The sequence below is a fragment of the Trachemys scripta genome, chromosome 9, assembly GCF_013100865.1.
Source record: "Trachemys scripta elegans isolate TJP31775 chromosome 9, CAS_Tse_1.0, whole genome shotgun sequence".
Lineage (NCBI taxonomy): Eukaryota > Metazoa > Chordata > Testudines > Emydidae > Trachemys > Trachemys scripta.
This window is the reverse complement of record NC_048306.1, coordinates 64,204,580-64,227,731: the sequence shown is the minus strand read 5'-3', so window position 1 is coordinate 64,227,731 and position 23,152 is coordinate 64,204,580.

The window sequence follows — 23,152 nt, the reverse complement described above, 5'->3', positions numbered from 1 at the left end:
GCTGCACAACTTATTAATATCTATTTCATTTATTTAAATTTTAACATATTCTAAAAAGATGTCTATAATACAGTTTGGTAGAAGAAGGAGAGTTGAAAAGGCTCCATGACACTGAGCTCCTGCCTAACACACATGCTAAATCAAGTCTTTTGAAACTGAAGTGTGCTTGGAATTATAGGTTTATGGTAATTTAGTTTTCAGAGAGGAAAGATGGATTAGTGGGGTTGGTGCTAAAGTGTGACTTGTGGGAATTGAACCTGGGTCTCTCCTCTCCTAGAGTGTGAATTGCTGTGTTACCTTGGGCAAGTCACTTAGTCTCATTGTACCTAAGTTCCCCATCTTTAAAATGGGTATAATAGCACTTCCCTGCCTTACAGAGGTGTTGTGAGGATCCATAAATACGTTAAAGATTGTGAGTCCTCAGATAGTATGGTAATAGGGCTATATAAGTACCTCAGATTGATAGATTCAAATAGTTATGAGGTAAATAAGTGTGATTATGAGTAACTAAAAATAAACCTCATATGAAGGAAGGATTGACTTCAGTATTAAAAATTCAAGGCCACTCTTAAGAGTTTGCATGGCTTACAATGCTGCTAACAACATTAGCTGAATCACACTTCCCTCATGTAAAAAAAAAAAAAAATCGTCTTCTTTCTTGCCACTTCCCTATTTGGGGTCAGTGACTTGTATAGCCTTCTTCCAAAATCATAGATTCATAGATTATAGGACTGGAAGGGACCTCGAGAGGTCATCGAGTCCAGTCCCCTGCCCGCATGGCAGGACCAAATACTGCCTAGACCATCCCTAATAGACATTTATCTAACCTACTCTTAAATATCTCCAGAGACGGAGATTCCACAACCTCCCTAGGCAATTTGTTCCAGTGTTTAACCACCCTGACAGTTAGGAACTTTTTCCTAATGTCCAACCTAGACCTCCCTTGCTGCAGTTTAAACCCATTGTTTCTGGTTCTATCCTTAGAGGCTAAGGTGAACAAGTTCTCTCCCTCCTCCTTATGACACCCTTTTAGATACCTGAAAACTGCTATCATGTCCCCTCTCAGTCTTCTCTTTTCCAAACTAAACAAACCCAATTCTTTCAGCCTTCCTTCATAGGTCATGTTCTCAAGACCTTTAATCATTCTTGTTGCTCTTCTTTGGACCCTTTCCAATTTCTCCACATCTTTTTTAAAATGCGGCGCCCAGAACTGGACACAATACTCCAGCTGAGGCCTAACCAGAGCAGAGTAGAGCGGAAGAATGACTTCTCGTGTCTTGCTCACAACACACCTGTTAATACATCCCAGAATCATGTTTGCTTTTTTAGCAACAGCATCACACTGTTGACTCATATTTAGCTTGTGGTCCACTATAACCCCTAGATCCCTTTCTGCCGTACTCCTTCCTAGACAGTCTTTTCCCATTCTGTATGTGTGAAATTGATTTTTCCTTCCTAAGTGGAGCACTTTGCATTTGTCTTTGTTAAACTTCATCCTGTTTAACTCAGACCATTTCTCCAATTTGTCCAGATCATATTGAATTATGACCCGGTCCTCCAAAGTAGTTGCAATCCCTCCCAGTTTGGTATCATCCGCAAACTTAATAAGCGTACTTTCTATGCCAATATCTAAGACGTTGATGAAGATATTGAACAGAGCCGGTCCCAGAACAGACCCCTGCGGTACCCCACTCGTTACACCTTTCCAGCAGGATTGGGAACCATTAATAACAACTCTCTGAGTACGGTTATCCAGCCAGTTATGCACCCACCTTATAGTAGCCCCATCTAATTTGTATTTGCCTAGTTTATCGATAAGAATATCATGCGAGACCGTATCAAATGCCTTACTAAAGTCTAGGTATACCACATCCACCGCTTCACCCTTATCCACAAGGCTCGTTATCCTATCAAAGAAAGCTATCAGATTGGTTTGACATGATTTGTTCTTCACAAATCCATGCTGGCTATTCCCTATCACCTTACCACCTTCCAAGTGTTGGCAGATGATTTCCTTAATTTCTTGCTCCATTATCTTCCCTGGCACAGAAGTTAAACTAACTGGTCTGTAGTTACCTGGGTTGTTTTTATTTCCCTTTTTATAGATGGGCACTATATTTGCCCTTTTCCAGTCTTCTGGAATCTCTCCCGTCTCCCATGACTTTCCAAAGATAATAGCTAGAGGCTCAGATACCTCCTCTATTAGCTCCTTGAGTATTCTAGGATGCATTTCATCAGGCCCGGGTGACTTGCAGGCATCTAACTTTTCTAAGTGATTTTTAACATGTTCTTTTTTTATTTTATCCGCTAAACCTACCCCCTTCCCATTAGTATTCACTATGTTAGGCATTCCTTCAGACTTCTCGGTGAAGACCAAAACAAAGAAGTCATTAAGCATCTCTGCCATTTCCAAGTTTCCTGTTACTGTTTCTCCCTCTTCACTAAGCAGTGGGCCTACCCTGTCTTTGGTCTTCCTCTTGCTTCTAATGTATTGATAAAAAGTCTTCTTGTTTCCTTTTATTCCTGTAGCTAGTTTGAGCTCATTTTGTGCCTTTGCCTTTCTAATCTTGCCCCTGCATTCCTGTGTTGTTTGCCTATATTCATCCTTTGTAATCTGTCCTAGTTTCCATTTTTTATATGACTCCTTTTTATTTTTTAGATCGTGCAAGATTTCGTGGTTAAGCCAAGGTGGTCTTTTGCCACATTTTCTATCTTTCCTAACCAGCAGAATAGCTTGCTTTTGGGCCCTTAATAGTGTCCCTTTGAAAAACTGCCAACTCTCCTCAGTTGTTTTTCCCCTCAGTCTTGATTCCCATGGGACCTTACCTATCAGCTCTCTGAGCTTCCCAAAATCTGCCTTCCTGAAATCCATTGTCTCTATTTTGCTGTTCTCCCTTCTACCCTTCCTTAGAATTGCAAACTCTATGATTTCATGATCACTTTCACCCAGGCTGCCTTCTACTTTCAAATTCTCAACGAGTTCCTCCCTATTTGTTAAAATCAAGTCTAGAACAGCTTCCCCCCTAGTAGCTTTTTCAACCTTCTGAAATAAAAAGTTGTCTCCAATGCAGTCCAAGAATTTGTTGGATAGTCTTTGCCCCGCTGTGTTATTTTCCCAACATATATCCGGATAGTTGAAGTCCCCCATCACCACCAAATCTTGGGCTTTGGATGATTTTGTTAGTTGCTTGAAAAAAGCCTCATCCACCTCTTCCACCTGGTTAGGTGGCCTGTAGTAGATGCCTAGCATGACATCTCCCTTGTTTTTTGCCCCTTTAAGCCTAACCCAGAGACTCTCAACACTTCCGTCTCCTATGTCCATCTCCACCTCAGTCCAAGTGTGTACATTTTTAATATATAAAGCAACACCTCCTCCCTTTTTCCCCTGTCTATCCTTCCTGAGCAAGCTGTACCCATCCACACCAACATTCCAATCATGTGTATTATCCCACCAAGTTTCAGTGATGCCAACAATGTCATAGTTGTATTTATTTATTAGCACTTCCAGTTCTTCCTGCTTATTCCCCATACTTCTCGCATTTGTATATAGGCATCTAAGATACTGGTTTGATCTTTCCTCCCAGTTTTGTCCTGACTCTTCTTTCTCTCTGCCAATATAGCCCACACTCCCTCTTGTTTCCGACTCATCTCCCCGGTCTCCATGTTCCCCACTTACCTGTGGGCTTTGCTCACCTGTCCCCGTCGAACCTAGTTTAAAGCCCTCCTCACTAGGTTAGCCAGTCTGTGTCCGAACAGGGTCTTTCCTCTCCTCGAAAGGTGAACGCCATCTCTGCCTAGCAGTCCTTCCTCGAATAGCATCCCGTGGTCCAGGAAGCCAAAGCCCTCCTGGCGACACCATCTTCGCAGCCAGGCATTCACCTCCATGATGCATCTGTCTCTGCCCGGGCCCCTACCTTTGACAGGAAGAATTGAAGAGAATACCACCTGCGCTCCAAACTCCTTCACCCGTACTCCCAGAGCCCTGTAGTCACTCTTGATCCGCTCAGTGTCACACCGCGCAGTATCATTTGTGCCCACATGGATGAGTAGCATGGGGTAGTAGTCAGAGGGCCGGATAATCCTCGACAATGCCTCCGTAACGTCTCGGATACGGGCCCCCGGCAGGCAGCATACCTCCCGAGATGAAATGTCAGGGCGACAGAAGGGCGCCTCCGTCCCCCTCAGCAGAGAGTCTCCGACCACCACTACCCTACGTTTCCTATTCGCAGTGGTGAATCATGATTGTATACTAGCCTGTTGTCACATCCAAAAAAAAAAAAAGTGTTCCCCATTAAACAGCACTCTCCACAGACCAATGGATTTAGTGTATAATCCACATCAGTCAGTCATTGCCTTTTGATATGATAAGTCACCTCAGAAGTGACACAGAAGAAAGTGGTATGCTTTATCCAAAATGTCTAGTAGAGGCAGGGTATCTTTGTAGCTGAATGAGTTGTGACAGAATTATTCTTGTACTGCTTTCCTGGGTGAATGAATTCAACATGCTGGTCCTATTATTACCTACAGCTAGTACTCTCCTTGGCATCTAAGAACATCGTAAATCAAACCAAGTCCAAACAGTCAAGAGCTCTTGAGAGCACTCCACAGCTGGGTACAATAACATCATGGCACAATAGGTGCTGCTTAATGGAGAAGTTCCTTGGTAACAAAAAATGAATGTTGACATTGAGGCAAATACTAAAATGCATCAGGGATGAGCAAACTGATCTACCACAATGTAAATTATTTCTAATAAAGCTACAGCAGCTCGTTTTTACCATTTAGGAATATATGTGAGATGATTAATGGCACAATCCTGGGTGGTGCTGACCACTGACAACTTCTGCTGAAGCCAGGGCCGGCTCCAGGAACCAGCTTACCAAGCAGGTGCTTGGGGCAGCCACTTCGGAGAGGGGCGGCACGTCCAGCTGTTCGGGGGCAATTCAGTGGACGGTTCCTCACTCCTGCTCGGAGCGAAGGATCTCCCGCCGAAGTGCCGCCGCAGATTGCAATCGCGTCTTTTTTGTTTGTTTGTTTGGCTGCTTGGGGCAGCCAAAACCCTGGAGCCGGCCCTGGCTGAAGCCAATGTGAATGCAACAGAGGAAAAGTTAGGTTCAAACACTCATGAAGCTGTCCCAGAGGGAGAGTTTATAATAAAAGAAAGGGAAGAAATCAGTGGGAATTGAGGATGTCTAAGTACCTTGCAGGAGTGGACCCCTAAGTAAGGAGAACATAATGGTCCCTGCTGCTTATATTCTCTCCTCTTCTCTCTTTCCCATGTTGTATTTTCCCATTATTTTGTCTGCATTGTATTCTAACCTTTATCTGAGAGGCATATTCACAATTAGAAAAAATGTGACTTTCTGTGATGTTCTTAATTTTTCTTCCAAAATTGGGGCATTATTTTGAAGATCTGTGGAGGCACTTTTGAGGAAAGAAACTTGAAAAATAATGGGCTTAATTCCCAGTACATTACTCCAGTTTTATACTAGAGTAACTTCATTAGCGCAAAGCAGTGGTGAATCAGGCCTAGGGTTTTCAAATGTTTCGTCACTCAGGCTCTAGTTCAGCAAGGTACTTAAGCATGTGCCAGTTTAAGCACAACAGCAGTCCCATTGAATGTAATGGAACTACAAGCCCGCATAAAATTAGTTATAGGCTTAAGTACCATGCAGAGTGGAGGCCTCCACTTTGTTTGCAAGATATGACTGAAACCTTTTCAATGGGCCTTATTTCTGGCATAAAAGTTAAAATTCTATGCAAATAATTGAAAATAATTTCAGTATTTTGCCTGACTCCATAATTTTTCCTGTCAGAATATAAGCAAGAAGAAAGATTAATCTAGCAGTTGATAAAAGTTGATGCTTGGTAGCACTCGGTAGTCATCGGTGTCCCCCACCCCTTTCTCCCAGCCATTACATTTTCCCTTTTCCACTCTCTCCCTACTAAGCTGCAAATCTAAAACAATATGAATCAAATTAATGTTGTATGTAGTATAGGGCTCATTTCCTTATGGAGAAAAGGGAATGAGTCTTGTTTAGAATATGCTCCCGTGTAGCAAAGTTTTCTCTCTCAAGTTCAGTCTCAAAAGAGACCCAATCATGCTCCTATTGCAAGTCAACTTACTACTGTCTGACTGTGTTAACCCTCATAACACCTGTGAACTCACACCTCATTATGTCCAATTTTCCTATGAGTCATGTCTCTGCTTGTATGACTCAGCATTCTCTTAGTCATTTCGGTGTATTCCCAATATATTGAACTAACCGTCAAATTCTTGTGTTGATTTCACAATTTGGCTCTATCAGGATGGACTCATTAACTGATATGGTGGATGGTACTATGCAACATTTGCAGATGACGCACAGTTATTTAGGTTAGAGAAGATTTAAAAAAAAAAATCTAGAAGGACTTCATAAAGTGAGATGAATAAGCTGCACCATGGCAGATGAAAATCAGTGTTGATGATATCAAGGTAATACACACTGGAATAAATCATTTGAACTACTCATTGCTGGGTTCCAGATTAATTGGAAATAGCCTGAATAATGACTTGGTGTGGGGGAGGGTATTGTAGGGAGCTCAATACTAGCCTTAGCTCAATGTGCAGTGGCAGTGAGACAGGCAAACAGAACATTAAGATGGAACATGACTGGGAGAGAAAACAATAGTGTGACTATTGTGATGCGTTATCTAAATCAGTGGTATGCCCTCCCCCGGAATGCTGTGCTCAGCCTATGCCTTTTAGCCAACAGAGACACTAGGGCTAGGCTATTTCCCCATAAATGGAGTTTATTCCGTAATTTCTATTATAAGGTTTTCTTACACCTTTTTCTGAAGCACCTGGCATTGACCAATAGCTAAGACTAGTTGGACCGGTAGTAATTCTTATGTTTCCTTATAATCTCTTGTGAAAGATAGTTTTTGGCTCCTTTACTCTCATAATATAGGTTTCAGAGTAGCAGCCGTGTTAGTCTGTATCCGCAAAAAGAACAGGAGTACTTGTGGCACCTTAGAGACTAACAAATTTATTAGAGCATAAGCTTTCGTGGACTACAGCCCACTTCTTCGGATGCATATAGAATGGAACATATATTGAGGAGATATATATACACACATACAGAGAGCATGAACAGGTGGGAGTTGTCTTACCAACTCTGAGAGGCCAATTAAGTAAGAGAAAAAAAACTTTTGAAGTGATAATCAAGATAGCCCAGTACAGACAGTTTGATAAGAAGTGTGAGAATACTTACAAGGGGAGATAGATTCAATGTTTGTAATGGCTCAGCCATTCCCAGTCCTTATTCAATCCTGAGTTGATTGTGTCTAGTTTGCATATCAATTCCAGCTCAGCAGTCTCTCGTTGAAGTCTGTTTTTGAAGTTTTTCTGTTGTAATATAGCCACCCGCAGGTCTGTCATTGAATGACCAGACAGGTTAAAGTGTTCTCCCACTGGTTTTTGAGTATTATGATTCCTGATGTCAGATTTGTGTCCATTAATTCTTTTGCGTAGAGACTGTCCGGTTTGGCCAATGTACATGGCAGAGGGGCATTGCTGGCACATAATATATTGATACATGAAGTCGATAGAATATAACAAATGGTTTCATTGAGAGAGTTAATCCCAGAAATAATTGGTTTGCCCTGTGATTTGTGTAGTCTGTTATACATTCTGGGTAGTACAGTGCCTTCCTATAAAGAGGGAAAAATAAAAAGTACTATTTAACAGGAGTGGCTGGTAGGTTTTCTGGGTGTCAGGGTATATTATACACACTATAACTAACCGCTGCCTCCCAGGAGCAGTTAGAAATAAAATGACATTACATAAGAACAGCCATACTGGGTCAGACCAAAGGTCCATTTTTCCCAGTATCCTGTCCAATGCCAGGTGCCGCAGAGGGAATGAACAGAACAGGTAATCATCAAGTGATCCATGTCCTGGCATCCATTCCCAGCTTCTGGCAAACAGAGGCTAGGGACACCACCCCTGCCCATCCTGGCTAATAGCCCTTGATGGACCTATCCTCCATGAATTTATCTAGTTCTTTTTTTAACCCTGTTATAGTCTTGGCCATCACAACATCCTCTGGCAAAGAGTTCCACAGGTTGACTGTGCATTGTGCGAAGAAATACTTCCATTAATACTCTCATCCTCATTTTATTTATCTGAAATACCCCATTATGTCTTTGTGCAACTGCCCACAGACAGGTGTATCCTGCCATAGCATTACTAATATTGTGCTGTATTTTCAGCCAGGATGAGATTAAAATAGATCAGCTGTTTGAGAGATGGGATGCGCATTTTGGAAAAGTGCAACATACACCTCTATTTGCAGACATAAGGATTTAACTCTCTGAACTAGAGTCGGCTGCACTCTCAAATGCCAGCTCTCAGTATTCCAACTCAAAATTGATGCTGTCAGGTGCGATCTGATATTGGATAATGTGACTTCTTGAAGTATCTTTTTAGGAGATGATTGTGTTCTGCTTACAAAGGTAAATCTAATCTAGACAAAATTTCCAGTGGTACCAATGCAGTTAATTCTTACATGCTTGAATGGTCTTAAGATGGTGCAGAAATGCAGACCAGTGTCCTTCTGGGACTGAAGGAAATGTTCTAGCTTACACTGTGGTGTTCAGATAGCCATGGCAGCTGAGCTACTGCAACTGGTGGCAGGGAAGCACCTCCTTGTGGTGCGGTGCTGTGTTGTAGGCAGGACTGGCTAATATGGCCACAGTTTATGGTGACCATCCTCTTTCCATGCCCATTGCTCCAGCCAGGAGTCCCTCAACGTTTCAGCTGAGGTAGTGCACAAAGATGGGTGCCCTGTCACTCACTGTATGAACCACATTAGCAGTGTTCAAGGAGAGCAGCTAGGCATCCAGTCAGGGGCAGCTCTAGGCACCAGCTAAACAAGCTGGTGCCTAGGGCGGCAAAATGTATGGGGCGGCAAAATGCTGGGGGGGAAGTGGCTGCCGCCAGCGGGAGAGCGGCGCGAACAAGCCGAGGAGCGGCCCGTCCTCTGCAGCCGGGGCAGGGCCGCGCTACCGGCGTCTGCCGGAGGGGGGGGGGGGGAGTAGCCGCTTCCTGCTGCCCGCGGGAGAGCGGCGTGAGCAAGCCGAGGAGCGGCCCGTCCTCTGCAGTCGGGGCAGGGCCGCGCTACCGGCTCCACCTGGGGGGTGGGTGCTGACAGCGGGAGAGCGGCGGGAGCTGGTAGCGCGGCCCTGCCCCGGCTTCAGAGGACGGGCCGCTCCTCGGCTTGCTCACGCCACTCTCCCGCGGGCAGCGCCCCCCCCCCCCAGGCGGGAGCCGGTAGCGCGGCCCTGCCCCGGCTGCAGAAGACGGGGGAACATGGCGCCCGGGCGGTCCGCTCCTCCTCGGCTTGTCCCCGCCTCTGCCTCCTCCTCCCTGTGCCGCCTCGTGCCAGGGGAGAGGGGAGCGGAGCGGCAGCCCGGGCTGAGCCCAGCTCGTGCCAGGGCCAAGACGAAGCCGAAGGATGAACAGGGCTGGGATCCAGCAGCAGCCCCAACCCCTGGCCCTGAGAGTGGCGGTGACCAGAGATGACTCCGCCTCAGGCCAGGTCTGCAGCAAGGTAAGAGTCGGGCCAGGCGGGAGGGTCCCCAGGACCCCTGGGGAGCTTCTGCCTGCTGGAGCCCCAGAGGCTGCTGCCTCCCTCCCCAGCCCCTCACACCACTCCAGTGCCTGGAGTCTCCTTCTGCCTCCCCTCCTGCAGGGGGCGAGCGACCTGGCAGAGAGGAGCAGCATCTGCCCAGCAAGCCCAGCACCTCTTCCTTGGTTCCTCCAGCCCCAGAGCTCTCTCCATTGAATGCTCCTCGGGCTCCCAGCAGGGTGGCCTCAGCGCTGGGAAAACGCCAGGAGGGCTGGGTCCAGTGTGTATCCGAGCTCGTGGGGAGCTCTCTCTCCCCAGTAACTAGCGCCTTATCTACGGCAAGTACAGTAGTGCAATAGGAGTGTGACGTGAAAAATATCATGTCATGTTGTGACACGATCACTCAAATCACGATTACATGTGTGTACTGTGCTGCCCTATTGGCGCCATTCGCGCTCATTTCCGTTTCGCGTCAGTGCCAGTGGTTATAGGGCGCTAAAATGCCGGGACAAAAACGAAAACGACTTTCTGGTGCTGCTTACCGGCAACAAAGAGAGAAACGGCAAAAAGAATTAGAAAAACTATCTCGTACTTCAAAAAAGTATTTTTAAAAAGTCGACAATCAAGGAGAAAGCTCTAAGCAATGCACTGAAGGTGATTATTCATCAACTGATGAAGACCGATCCAACCAAAGATTACTTTTATCAACTGATAAAGATGAACAACAATCTGACCAAAGATTATCTTCACTAACTGATAAAGATGAACAATCACAATCCATCCAAAGATTTACTACTTCAGCTGAAGAGTCCAGAAATGAAGAACTGTTATCCAAATCTAAAACTGAAGAACAATTATTGGAAGGTGGAGAGACTGACATAGGATCGGATCCAAGTACATGGCCGACAATAATTACTGATACAATGCGAATTATTATTGTGAAAAAAGGTCCTTCAAAACTAGATCCTACATTTGAATATCCATTTAATGAGTCAAATCATCGATTTATGCCATCCAGTATGAAGAAAAAAATGAAAAATGGGGAACAAATTAATAGATCGTGGTTAGTGTATTCACAGACCAAAGATGTAGTTTTTTGTTTTTGCTGCAAACTGTTCTGTAACTCGGACATTTTTCTGGCAACTGCAGGTTTTAATGACTGGCAAAATTTGCATCAGCATTTGAAAGAACATGAAACATCAAAAAATCATTTACGCTCATTGTCAAATTGGATTGAGCTATCAAACAGATTACGTACTGGTACAACAATCGATGCGGTACAGCAATGTCAACTAAATTCAGAAATTCTATGTTGGCAAGCAGTGTTGGAACGTTTACTGGCAATCATTAATTTCCTAGCCGAACAGTGCCTCGCATTCCGTGGAGCCTCGGATATTTTATATGAGAATAACAATGGAAATTTCTTAAAATTGGTTGAGTTATTGGCAAAATTTGATAATGTTATGGCTGAGCATGTACGAAGAGTGAAAGATGGAGAGATTCACACCCATTATTTGGGTAAAAATACACAATGAGATAATAGAATTAATTTCTAATGGAGTGCGTAATGAAATTTTATCGAATTTGAAACATGCCAAATATTACTCAATTATAATTGATTGTACTCAAGATCTGAGCAAAACCGAGCAAATGTCAATAGTTTTACGATTTCTGAAAATTGATGAAAATGCAGAAGTGAAAATTTGTGAACACTTTCTAGAATTTATACCAGTGAATGAAACTACTGGGAAAGCCCTCACAGATGTAATTCTACGGAGATTGGAACACTATGGAATACCTTTAGAAAATATGCGCGGCCAAGGGTACGATAATGGCTCAAACATGCGAGGACGACATTCAGGTGTACAGCAAAGAATATTGAATTTAAATAATCGAGCTTTTTTCATTCCTTGCCATGCGCATTTGCTCAATCTGGTTGTCAGTGATGCCGCCAAATCATCTAAAGATGCCGTTTCATATTTTACCACAGTGCAAGCAATTTACAACTTTTTTAGTGCTTCCACACACCGTTGGGCAGTCTTGAAGAAGCATCTTGAACAAAAACTCACACTTAAACCTCTGAGTCAAACTAGATGGGAAAGCAGGATAGAAGCTATTAGACCATTTCGATATTCATCAGGAGAGATTTACAATGCACTATTCGAAATAAGCCAGGACTTGTCGTATGATCCTTCATTTCGACATGAAGCTGAAACATTGGCTCAGAAAATGATGCAGTTTCAATTTTCATGTTGCACGGTTATTTGGCACAATATTCTAAATCAAATTAATTTGACCAGCAAAGTTATGCAGAACATAACCATAGACATATCCGAGGCAAAGATGATTTTGAATAAAACGCTGGAATATTTAAACAAATACCGTTCAGATGAAGGATTTGAAGAAACTGTCAAAGAAGCAACAACAATAGCAGAGAATCTTGATTTTGAACCAACGTTTGCACCTCAAAAATTCATTCGTCCTCGGAAAAAAACAAGACAGTTTTGTTATGAGCCTCATGATGATCCTATTCTCGATCCAAACGAAAGGTTTAAAGTTGAATGTTTCTGTTGTATTTTGGATGTAGCTATAACTTCCATTGAAGAAAGATTTTGTCAGTTGCATGGTCATTGTGAAACTTTTGAATTTTTATACGATATTGGAAATATTAAAAATCAGTTTTCCAAAGAAGACCTCATGAAGCAGTGCCAAGACCTACATTTAGCGCTCAGTACTGATAACACTGCTGACATTGATGCAGTAGAATTGTATGATGAATTAATAGCTTTATCTGAGCTAATAAGTCCTAAAACTTCTCCTCTAAAAGTATTAGAATTTATAGCAAGAAATGATTTTTTCACTCCAAACACTGCTATAGCATTACGCATTCTTTTAACATTACCAGTATCAGTGGCTTCTGGTGAGCGCAGTTTCTCAAAACTGAAATTACTAAAAAATTATTTGAGGTCCACCATGTCTCAAAATCGTATGTCAGGACTGGCATTAATTTCAATTGAAAGTACTATTGCAAAAAATTTAGATTTCACTGACTTATTAAAAGACTACGCAAGTATAAAAACCAGAAAAATTCAGTTCATATAAATTCTTTTAATTTATGAGAAACTGGAAGACACTAAAGTTTTTCATTACAGTGTATAGTTGAACTCAAATTGTTTGTTATTGTGTTTTTGTTAAAATTAAATGTTAAAATTACACTAGTAGGAAATTGTTTTATTTCACTAACTACAAATTCTCTGTTTTCATTTTTTTTTATTTTAAACAGTCAAAACAAAACTGCAAAGTGCAAACATGTGTAAAAGCAAAAAAAAAAAAAGTGCAGGGGCGAGGGGGCAGCCAAAAATTTTTTTGCTTGGGGCAGCAAAAAACCTAGAGCCGGCCCTGCATCCAGCCTGATATGATCTCACCTCCAGCTGGTTCAAAAGGTCTTTGGTAGTGCATGATTTACTGAACTCTCTTGTGCACAGTATGACTGCTGCTGCTGCCACCAGTATGTAGCCTAAGCGGAATAGTTTTGCAATTTGAGTTAAACTACTTTGTGCAGCTTTAGGGGAAACATGACAGAGGTATTCAAAATAAGGTTTGCATTGGATTGACTTCTTCCTCTCTTCCAGTCTCATAGGATTCAATTGTGCCCACCTGCAAGCCCAGGCAGGGGATAAAGGGTGTGTAAGAAGCCCCTTCGCTCCCCTGGATGGGCTAGCTCTGTCACCGGACCTTGAGGGGAGAAACAGGGAAAGCAGCCACCTCTGGGTGGCTACTTCCCCTCTTGCACAGGTGAGTGAGGACTAAGTGGAGACTTGGCTCTACCCTGCCCACTGCTCTGGCCAACACAGCTGAGTTCTGTGGATGGGGAGATGATCTGTGCCAGGAAAAGGATTGGTACCGCTTACTTCCCCACCATGGAACAAAGGGCAGGAAGAAGCTGAACTGTGCAACTCTTAGAATCACCATTTGGTTCCTGTCCTATTCCTATGACAGTACAGTTAAGTGCTGCTCCTTACTTAGCCTGGATTGCAAGATGCTGCTCCTGCCTGTATTATTCTAACTAGGAAATGTTCTTGAAGCTGACTAGTAAAAATACCCATGAATAAAAGGAGGTACTTGTTTACAACATGTGTAATTAATTGTGGGATGAATTTATTCCCACAAGTAATCAAATGAAAAAGTTTAGTTGAATTTAAAAGGGGTCTGGATGGAGATAAGTGTCAAATAGATACCAGCACTTAAGGTACAGTAGTATGTGAATCCAAATGATAAGGCATACAAACTTTAAACTCCAAGGAATAATGACACTGGAAGAATGGAAGCTGGGAAGGCATTTGTTCCCTCTATATGAGTTTGCACAGCTGTTTGACATTATTTAAATCAAGAAGAAATGGTGGATATCAGTCCAGAAAGGTGCTGCAGGGAGTTTTTCAGGGAATTTGAGTGCTTTGTGAATAGTGCGCCCCCAGATTGGTGAATTTATATGATTTCCCCGCATTTGAAATCTGATAATCTGCCAGAGATGACCTGTCCCTAGGGTTCAGAAAAATATTTCTGGAGAGAACATTTTGTTGCCTTTGAAATAGATATGATTGCAGCAGATACTTTAAAATAATTTCCTAGGCTCTCCCAGACCCACATAAAGGCTCTGTACTTCAATTTCAATTGGGTATAAGTTATATTAGTATTCTCACTATGAGCTAGATGTGATTGGTCCTTATGTGGACTAGGAGCGGGGAGGGGAGAACAACTCTACTCCCTTCCAATACACCTCCATGGTCCCCCATCCTAGCCAGCCACAGTTTAAGTTGTTATGGTTGGGGGAAATCAGAGACTTCCATCTATGTGCACACTGGGATGGAAGACACTCAAAACAGGCAAAGCAATGACTTCCCTGCTTCCTTTCACACCAGCCTCTAGAGGCGGCTTGGGTGCATTAGTGAGAACAAGCTCCATCATCCAAATTCACCAGGGACACATAGCCAGGGAAGAATTGTTCCTTCCTGAAGCATGCTCTTTCTGATTGTTCCCCATAGGCACCGGAGCTCTGCACCACACCCCATTTGGGCCAGCTCTATTATTTTCAAGAACAAATCATGAACTTTTCCAGACAATGCTCTTACTGTGAGTTTGTTTGCCAACGGGTGCTGGTTATGAGAAAGCATGTGTGTTTAGATGGAAAAATCAAATGTATACCCCCAACCAGACCCTCATCTCTCCTCTCTGCAAACATATGCACTGCAGTATATGGTGAAGGGGATTCTCTGTGGGAGCCCTGTGTTAAACTATTGGCAGCATATCCCCATGTCATGTCAGTGACTGCTTGTGGCGGGATACTAAGTTGGCTGGACCTTTGTTTTGCTCTTCTGTGGCAAGAATAACATTCCTCTAATTAAATGGCTTGTCTCACACACTTGTTCTCTAAGGAGGGAACCCCTCTGGACTACTTGGTCAGTTCTGAGGGGAGCACCTCTTTCCACGTAGGCTGTTCTTTATTTAATGTTTATATTTTTTCACAGGCTTCCAGCTGCTGTTGCCATCTGTCCTCTGCCACATGGAGTCGACCCCTCTTGAAATGGCAGGTGGCCTTGGTCACTGGCAGGAGCTGCTGTGGTGAAGATTCAGTGCTGCTGGGGACAGGTAGCCCAGCAACAGGGAGAGGAAACCTATTAATAACTGCTTGTCAAGCAGGGTTCAGCAGGTGGCCTGTGTGTTTGTCCCTTCAGTCCTGAATCTAGTGTTCTGTATCACAAGTGGGCAACTTGCTATTGAGAAAATAGGGATACACACACGTGAGCCAGCTGTCCAGATGTTCATTGTTCATATTTTCTGGTGATAGGGGTAATGGCCATAACTAAATGAGAAGAAAGGGTAAAAATCACACAGCTCTTGTGATTCTCCAAGAGAGATTTCCTGTTTGAGCTACAACCCCCGCCCCCTGACAGCATTATATTTTACAATGGTAGACTCATTCACACCATGCTCAAAGCGCCTTTGGAAAATAGTTGCCCTCTGATGACTCCTGGCCCCATATGACCTCTGCATCTGGCAAGGAATTTAGTTTAATCTTCAGTACATTTAGAAAGAGAGAGAAAAGCCAATGGTTCAGAAAATGCCAGAAGAACAAAATATATTAGATCAAATAGGATAGTTTTTCATGTCATTCTATACAATAGATAAGCACAGTGTGGCTTTATATAGCAGTGTGGATTTTTATTTTGTATGAATCACAGCTACATTTATCAAACTTTGAAAATACCACACTTCCCTGCTTACCTCAGGGCAGGCCGTGGGGTAGCTTATTGAGCAGTTTCTAAAGAGATGTGTTCTTTTGTTGTACTCTTTAATGTAATCCCCTTTGCAATGTAAGGGGGCTCTCCTCACAAGATAATGCAATTTCCATACACACAGTACCATGAAGGGTCACTTTGTGATCCATAACTTTATTCCCATGGACTTCTATTATCGTATCAGAGCTTTTACAATGTAGTGTAATAGTCTTGTTGCAGCAATATTCTTTTCTTAAAAATCAGTGCATTTTATTTAGTCTTAAAGAAAATCCAGTTAAACATGGTGGGCTAGCTCCTCAGATAGCTCCAGTGATTTTAACCTGTTTGCACCAGTTGAGGGTCTGGCACAATATGTACTGAATTACAGAATAAAGGCAGGGAAGAAAATTTCCTTTCAGGAAGATGAAAAGCAAATAAACCTGTGTAAAAGAAATTTGGAAAATGAGAAGTTATAGAGATACTCTCTTGTCAAAATTTGCCCATTTTAGGTTTTGTAAAACTAAGTTTTAACTAAAACTAAGACTAATGGGAAACATTTATTTCCCTTCTAATTTCTCTAGAAAATAGACTTGGCAAGCAGTATTTGCAAAGACCTATATGTTGCAGCATTAGTATTAGTATTGAAAACAAGAAAGTAACAGAGACTAAAAAACTGACTCTGAGCACAAATCAAACTGGCTAGCCCATCTTCATTGTCCAAAGCGATAGAAATGTGAACAATGAACACACTGCATAGGGAGAAGAGTAAGACCTATATCTGCAAGAGTTCAACCATGCACAGCTTCACTGAAGTCAATGGTGCTCCCTAGAGGCGTTAAGTTCAGTATGCCTGGATCTGATTGCACTCAGATACTATGGGGGAAGCACATGGTATAAGAATCTATATAGAACACAGTAGAATAGAATTGCAGAATAGGGGTCTAAATTAGCATTCAGATACCACAGTGACTGCTTTATAATTGCCTGCCTTAGACAGTCAGGAGAACAGGAACATTTGCTCACTTCCATCCAGATTACAGACCATGAATCCACCAGGTCCAAAGAGGGGCTTTCCAGTTCTGTCCATCTCCTTCCCTCACCGTACTCCACCCCACCCAGCAGAGCCTCAGTACTACAAAGTGCCGATGTAGTGGCTCTGTAGGCTATAGGGATGTTGGAGGGATGGTGCTGTAAAACTGTTTTACCCTTCCATTCTCCCAGTGCTACCTCCTCCTCCAGTAGGAATGGAGAAAGCATTGGGCCCCTAGTGATGGTTTCTTTAATATTTATATTTGAACATTGAAATGGTCACTTGCACATTTCCGATGTTATCAGACATCTAAGGAGGCACCACATCTGAAGGGTATGCCTGGAAGTAGGTGTGGGCAAGGCTCTGGTACAGAGTGAGCTTTGTACATAGGCCCCTTAGGAAACCATGAAAAATGTGTTTTGATGTTGGCAAACATGTATCTGTGTTGCCCTCGGCTTAGCTGGTAAAGACTGTAACAAGTATGGAACACATCAATGCCTATGGGGAAATGCAGTTCTCCCTGGGACCAAAGGCATATCTTTTGAAGAGAAACTAATCCTCTTCTGTTTTGTTTTTGTTGTTGTTGTTGTCAGTTATGCTGAGCACAAGTTGAAGGATTGGAGAGAGCAGTACCTCTGGGAAATGATGGTTTATCACAGACTCCAAAGGTGGATGGCAAAGATCTGACTTCAAGTTTGCTTTAATCACAGAAACACACAAAATGTCATTGCCAGTGGGGAGGTTACGTCCCAGGCTCCTAACTGTATAGTTAACTTTCTTACCTTGAAGAATGGCTGGCAGGCAGCTTGTCAGCCAGAGTGTAGGTAAGATAGTCAAAGAGCTTTGACAGCTGACAGTGAAGGGGAGATGGTAAATTTTCAGTGCATTGTGTGAGGTAAATTAGCAGAGCTGTGTAAAACTCAGAGGGTTCAACTCTCTGGTTTTGCTTCACAATGCTCAGGTTTCATTATAGTTTTCAGGGTCAAATAAATCCCAAAATTAAAGTGAGCCACAGTTAAAGCCCATTGAGTCTCCACCCAAACCCAGAAATTGACTGTCCACTTCAAACTTGGTCCAGAGTTACTTGACACTAGGCCTGAAAGATGCATGAATATTAGGTAGCCTGGCTGAGTTTTTTGCATTTGTAATAACACCTCCAGTTTTATTGTGAAAGTTTCATGGAACTCTGCAAACTAGTCTTGCGACTCTTGTTCACTTATGTGTATCTTTGAATGTGTACAGGATTTGCCCACGTTTAATATTCTGAACACTACAATAATTTCCATGAAAACAATCCTCTCCTCTTTCTTGATTTTTTTCCCACTGCCATCCCACATTGGTAATATCTCAGAAACATAGGTGCTACTAGATTATTTCATGAATACTGTGAAATTTGCTGTTGTATGATATGAGCTAATGTGACTGTATGAAAAAGTGAAGTGACCTTTTAGAATCACTGATGTTTGAGAGAATTATTAAGATTTGTATTGTTGTTTATTTATAATTCAACATCATAATGACACTCCTGAAAACAAATAAAAAAAGATTAACTTCTTGTTCAGCTGAGCTGTGCTTGCTGCATGGCCTTAGGAAGAAGGAGAAGATCTAGTTTACAACCTCTAAGCCACCTTTATACTCCTCAATCCTGGAGAGGGCTGCCGGTGAGGCTGCCCCCTGGTATAAATTAGAGCAGATTATAAATTACACTATCAGGAATGGTCTCCTAGCACCAATCTCTCTCTCTCAATTTAACTCCATTGACTTCAGTGTAATTGCTGCTGATTTACACCAGTGTAAGTGAAATCAGAATTGGGTCCCACGACTGTTCAACTCTTTTTCTTTGTAAATGTGGCTAGTAAAAGATGCTACTGTGAAAATCCAGGAGCACTCATGGCTCCCATTGTTAGAACTTCCTGATTGGTCTATAGCCAAATGCTCCATGTTCATGAAAGGCACAGGTGGTCTTTAGTTTTTTCCAGCTTAGCTTTAATAGTAGCCAGGTAAAACACTGAAACACTAGAGAATGACAAAAATATACTTAAATTACTTTGAGTGCCGAATTCTGTATAGTGTGTCGGTGATATTGTACAGATGCACATATCTTCAATTTAAAGAAGATACATCAATAAACTGGGACCTCATATTCTATGTTTCTTTAGATGTGCTTTGGTGCTTTATAAAATCACTTTCTGCTGTAGATTGTTTTCAAAAGACATCCTGAAGATTCTGTAAAAATTACTAATCAGACTTCATCAGACAGACAATGAGCACTGTTAAATGTAGTTCATTTTAAAAGCTACATAATTATACCCAGAGAATATTGGATAATGTGTCCTTTTGATATAACCACATCTAAAACAAACCGTTATATAACTTTTATTGCCGAATAAGTAAAATCACAAGGGAACATTTGATCCTGGCTTATGTACCTTGTTTTGTAATTGTATCTGAAAGGAAATAATTTAGGTCTTCATTAAATTAATTAATGCAATCTTATTCCCTTTCCCATTCTGCTATTGATTAAATGAAAACCAAACAAATTTTAACTCTGATTAAAAAAATCAATCTGTGTAAGCAGATCTCCGCAGCTTGCATAAATATTAAAAAAGGTATAAATGGAAATAAAAAATAACATTAAAATAAGAAAGAAAAGATCGAAACGTATCCCATGCTTTGGGATTGTTCTGAAATAGATATTTTTCTAGTGCTCTGTATAAAGGGAGTCTTACAATATACCCAACATTACACAACATATTGTATCAACTGTTTGCTTTCTTGGATTGGAGATAGATATAACAGACAGGATACATGCCAAACTTTTAGGGCCAGTTTGATCCTGGTCTTTATATGGGCTTGCATGGTGGGGGCATTCAGAAATGAGATGGGCAAGATATCTTCCTTCCTCTTACAGGAGTGATCTTTAAATGAGAAGTGTGCATGCGGGTGCATGTGTGAATCGGAACTGGTCTAAAACCAGCATTTCTATCCTACAGGCTATTCCAATATTTTGACATTTGTTGTTTTGACATTTGTTTTTGTCCTTAATTGGGACAAAATATAGAAATGTTCCATGTAATGAAAAATTCTGAAAAATTTTGATTTGGAAATATCGAAACGTTTCATTTCAGCACAATTTGACATTGAACAGTGCCTGCCAGAGCTGCCTCAGTGCTATAGGAGTTGTAATTTGGGTGCCTCGTGTCCCTGTTTTCCATGGGCTGGGGTCCCTGGAAGATCTATATCTCCCATGATGCACCATGTCACGAGACTCCCTTGATGCACTCTGGCGATTTAGCCAGAAGGGAGACAGTGGTACTTCATGGGAGGTGTAGTTTGCCCTGAAGCAGAATAGGGACATGAGGCACCCAAGCTACGACTCCCATGAGGCACCTCAGGTTGACACCAATCAACACAAAACTGACACAAAATGAAAAGTTTTGATTCAATTAGACAAACCACAATTTTTCAAACTGCATTGACCTGACCTGAAATGGAATATTTTGTGTAAATTTTCCTGATTTGATGATGATGGGGGGAAGTTGTAGCATAATTCCTGGGTTTTATTGGGCCAGTAAAACTTGGTGTTGTGTACTGCAAATGGCTTTCTTTTAGCAGCTCTTTACATGGAGCTCTCAACAGCACTTCCTGTCTTAGAAGAGCCAGGCACTATTGCAGGGAAGAGCATGGACTACTCCCTTTGTGCCACCTTTCCCAGGAACACACAATACCCTGATCCCAAAGGGAAGGGAAGGCCAAAGAGTAGGCAGAGCTCGGCCAATCCTCTCCTGCACTGGTGGGAGCCACATGGAGGACAAAGTATGCTGCACCCCAAAGCACAAGACATATGGCCCATGTATGCTGAGAACCTCCAGGAGGCCTTCTAGATTTCTCCTGGTACTCCGATTGGGCAGAATTGCCCCCAAACACACAGTTCTCAATGGAGAGTTGTACTTTAAGGGCACAATCAGATCCTTAATAAGCAAATTTCTTTTTGCATTTAGAAAATGATTTCCAAGTCCAAGAAACTCATCCCTCAGTTCTATCAGCCTCATTCACATAATACCTTATTTCCAATAGGGGACTGCTTGCATAATAAGGTACCATTCAACCTAAGCAAAGGTGACAGAATCAGGCCTTCAGTGATCCCATTCCAGTCACTGCTCATTAGTTGCTGTTGAATATATCAGCTTTACAATTATAGTTAAAGATGAAAAGTTCTGCGGGATTCAGCGGTCTTTAGGAGTGTACATCAGTACCTACAATAGGCACAAAACTATGAATCAGTTTAGTGTCAAGTGTTTAGCAATAGTAGCCCATGTTCCACCAGATGTGTACATCATCTCCCATGTTTGTACAACATGGTATTTCAGCTCATAATTACTAGTGGTTCTCAGTCTTGCAGACCTAACTATTAAATATATTTCACATACAGAATTTCCTACTCTGTTTGATTTTGTTAGGTGATATTCACCTCATGTTCAACTCTGTGCAGTCCAATGCATTTACACCATAGATTAATCTCTCATGTATTTCCATATTATATGTTGTTTTCCTGACCAGCTGGGTGTATTCAGCCACAACCAAGAGAGCATTTATCAGTCTCATTTAAAATTGCATGTATGTAAGCACTGTAAAATTGGGAGAGATTCCTAGTGAATTAAAGAAGTGTACTATAAAACCAGCAGCTCTTCACAGCTTCATTATATTTTCCTCTGTATTTGCTTCATTGTATTTTCATTGCTCTCCCTCCCCCGCGTGAATTTAACATTAAGAAAACACCATTTATCCCTGGGGGGAGGGGATTATTAGTCCAGCAGAAATCCATTTAAATATTAATGAGAGGAGTTCATTTTGTTATTTGATGACAGCATTTCAAAGAGACAGATGACCCTACTTTCTCATTATATGAACCAAGAGTTTTCCCACATTCTCAAAGTCCCAGACTTTAGCTTTACTTGGCATGGAGAGCAATTGTTTTTCAGCATGGCATGGAATTAAATTTATATAAATGGAATGCATTGCAATCAGTTTTGCCTATGCAAAGTTTATTAATTTCAGAGCTCTTGAGAATCATATGGTGAAACAGATAGGTAATTTTGCCTGTTACTTTCATTTTAATGATTTTCCAGTGAGTTTGCTTTCCCCTGGAAAGAGACAAAATGTTTGGAATCCTGTAACAATTGAAATACTCTTTTGACTTTGTTCCAGATATATCAGCAGGATCTCCATTTTCAGGAAGGCATTCTGATCAGAAAACAAAGATGTATTAAAGCACCCTCTAGTGTTACTTTAGAAAGTTTGGAGGAAGATAAAAAGAACAACCAGAGTTGTGGAAACTTCATATTGAGGGTGTCGCTGTAAAATAAATGAAATATTTTGAAAGGGAAAAAAATACCTCCTGGAATAGGCACAGTACAAAATAGTGGAGATGTGGAGAGTGTGAAGATGAATTAGTGAGGGTATTTTCCCCAAGTCTTTTGGTGTACGTAAGGTCTTTAACCCCTATTCGGATGTGTTGAAGAGAGAGCTTAGGTATACTATTTCAATTTTGTCCAAAATTAAGGCTGTGATTTTCAACTTGCTAAGGGATTTAGGCTCCAGATCCCACTGAAAGTAAATGGAAGTTAGGATCTTAATTTCCTTAGGCCTCATTCATGTCCAACCAGAGCTCAAATGGAGGCACAACCTGCAACAGGTATGGCAATTTTCTGCAATATTCTGGACAAGCTGTATTGAATTAAGTTAAACCTTGTTGAATTAAGCTTATGCCTGATTGTGGGCTAAGGATTTTATGAGAGAGAACCACAACCCTCCAGGAACTAAGAACATTGGGGGTGATTCAGGAGGTGTTACAACCTGACTGAATTTGCTTAGAGGTACCGCCACCTGGAGAGGCTTGCATATGCTGGTTTGGATTGGATTGTCCAGAGACCAATAGAGAAATAAAGGACTTTTGGATAAATAACCTGAGTTCAAACTGACTTGGGGCCTGCTTTCTGATCTAGCAAATGGTTAGGAATGTCTGTCTAAAGGGAGGCCCTGATCCTTCCTAGGAAGGGTTGGAAGCACTCAACCTATTCATGGGAGTGCTTGTTTGGAGCTAACAGCTGATACAAAGTTGTAACAACAGAAAAAACCCTTGATGGAGTTTGAAGGACAGATCACCAGCTAGAGCCATTTTTGGAGATGGGGTGATCTCAGGTAAGGTTATTAGGATGTGTGTAGGTCCATTTACT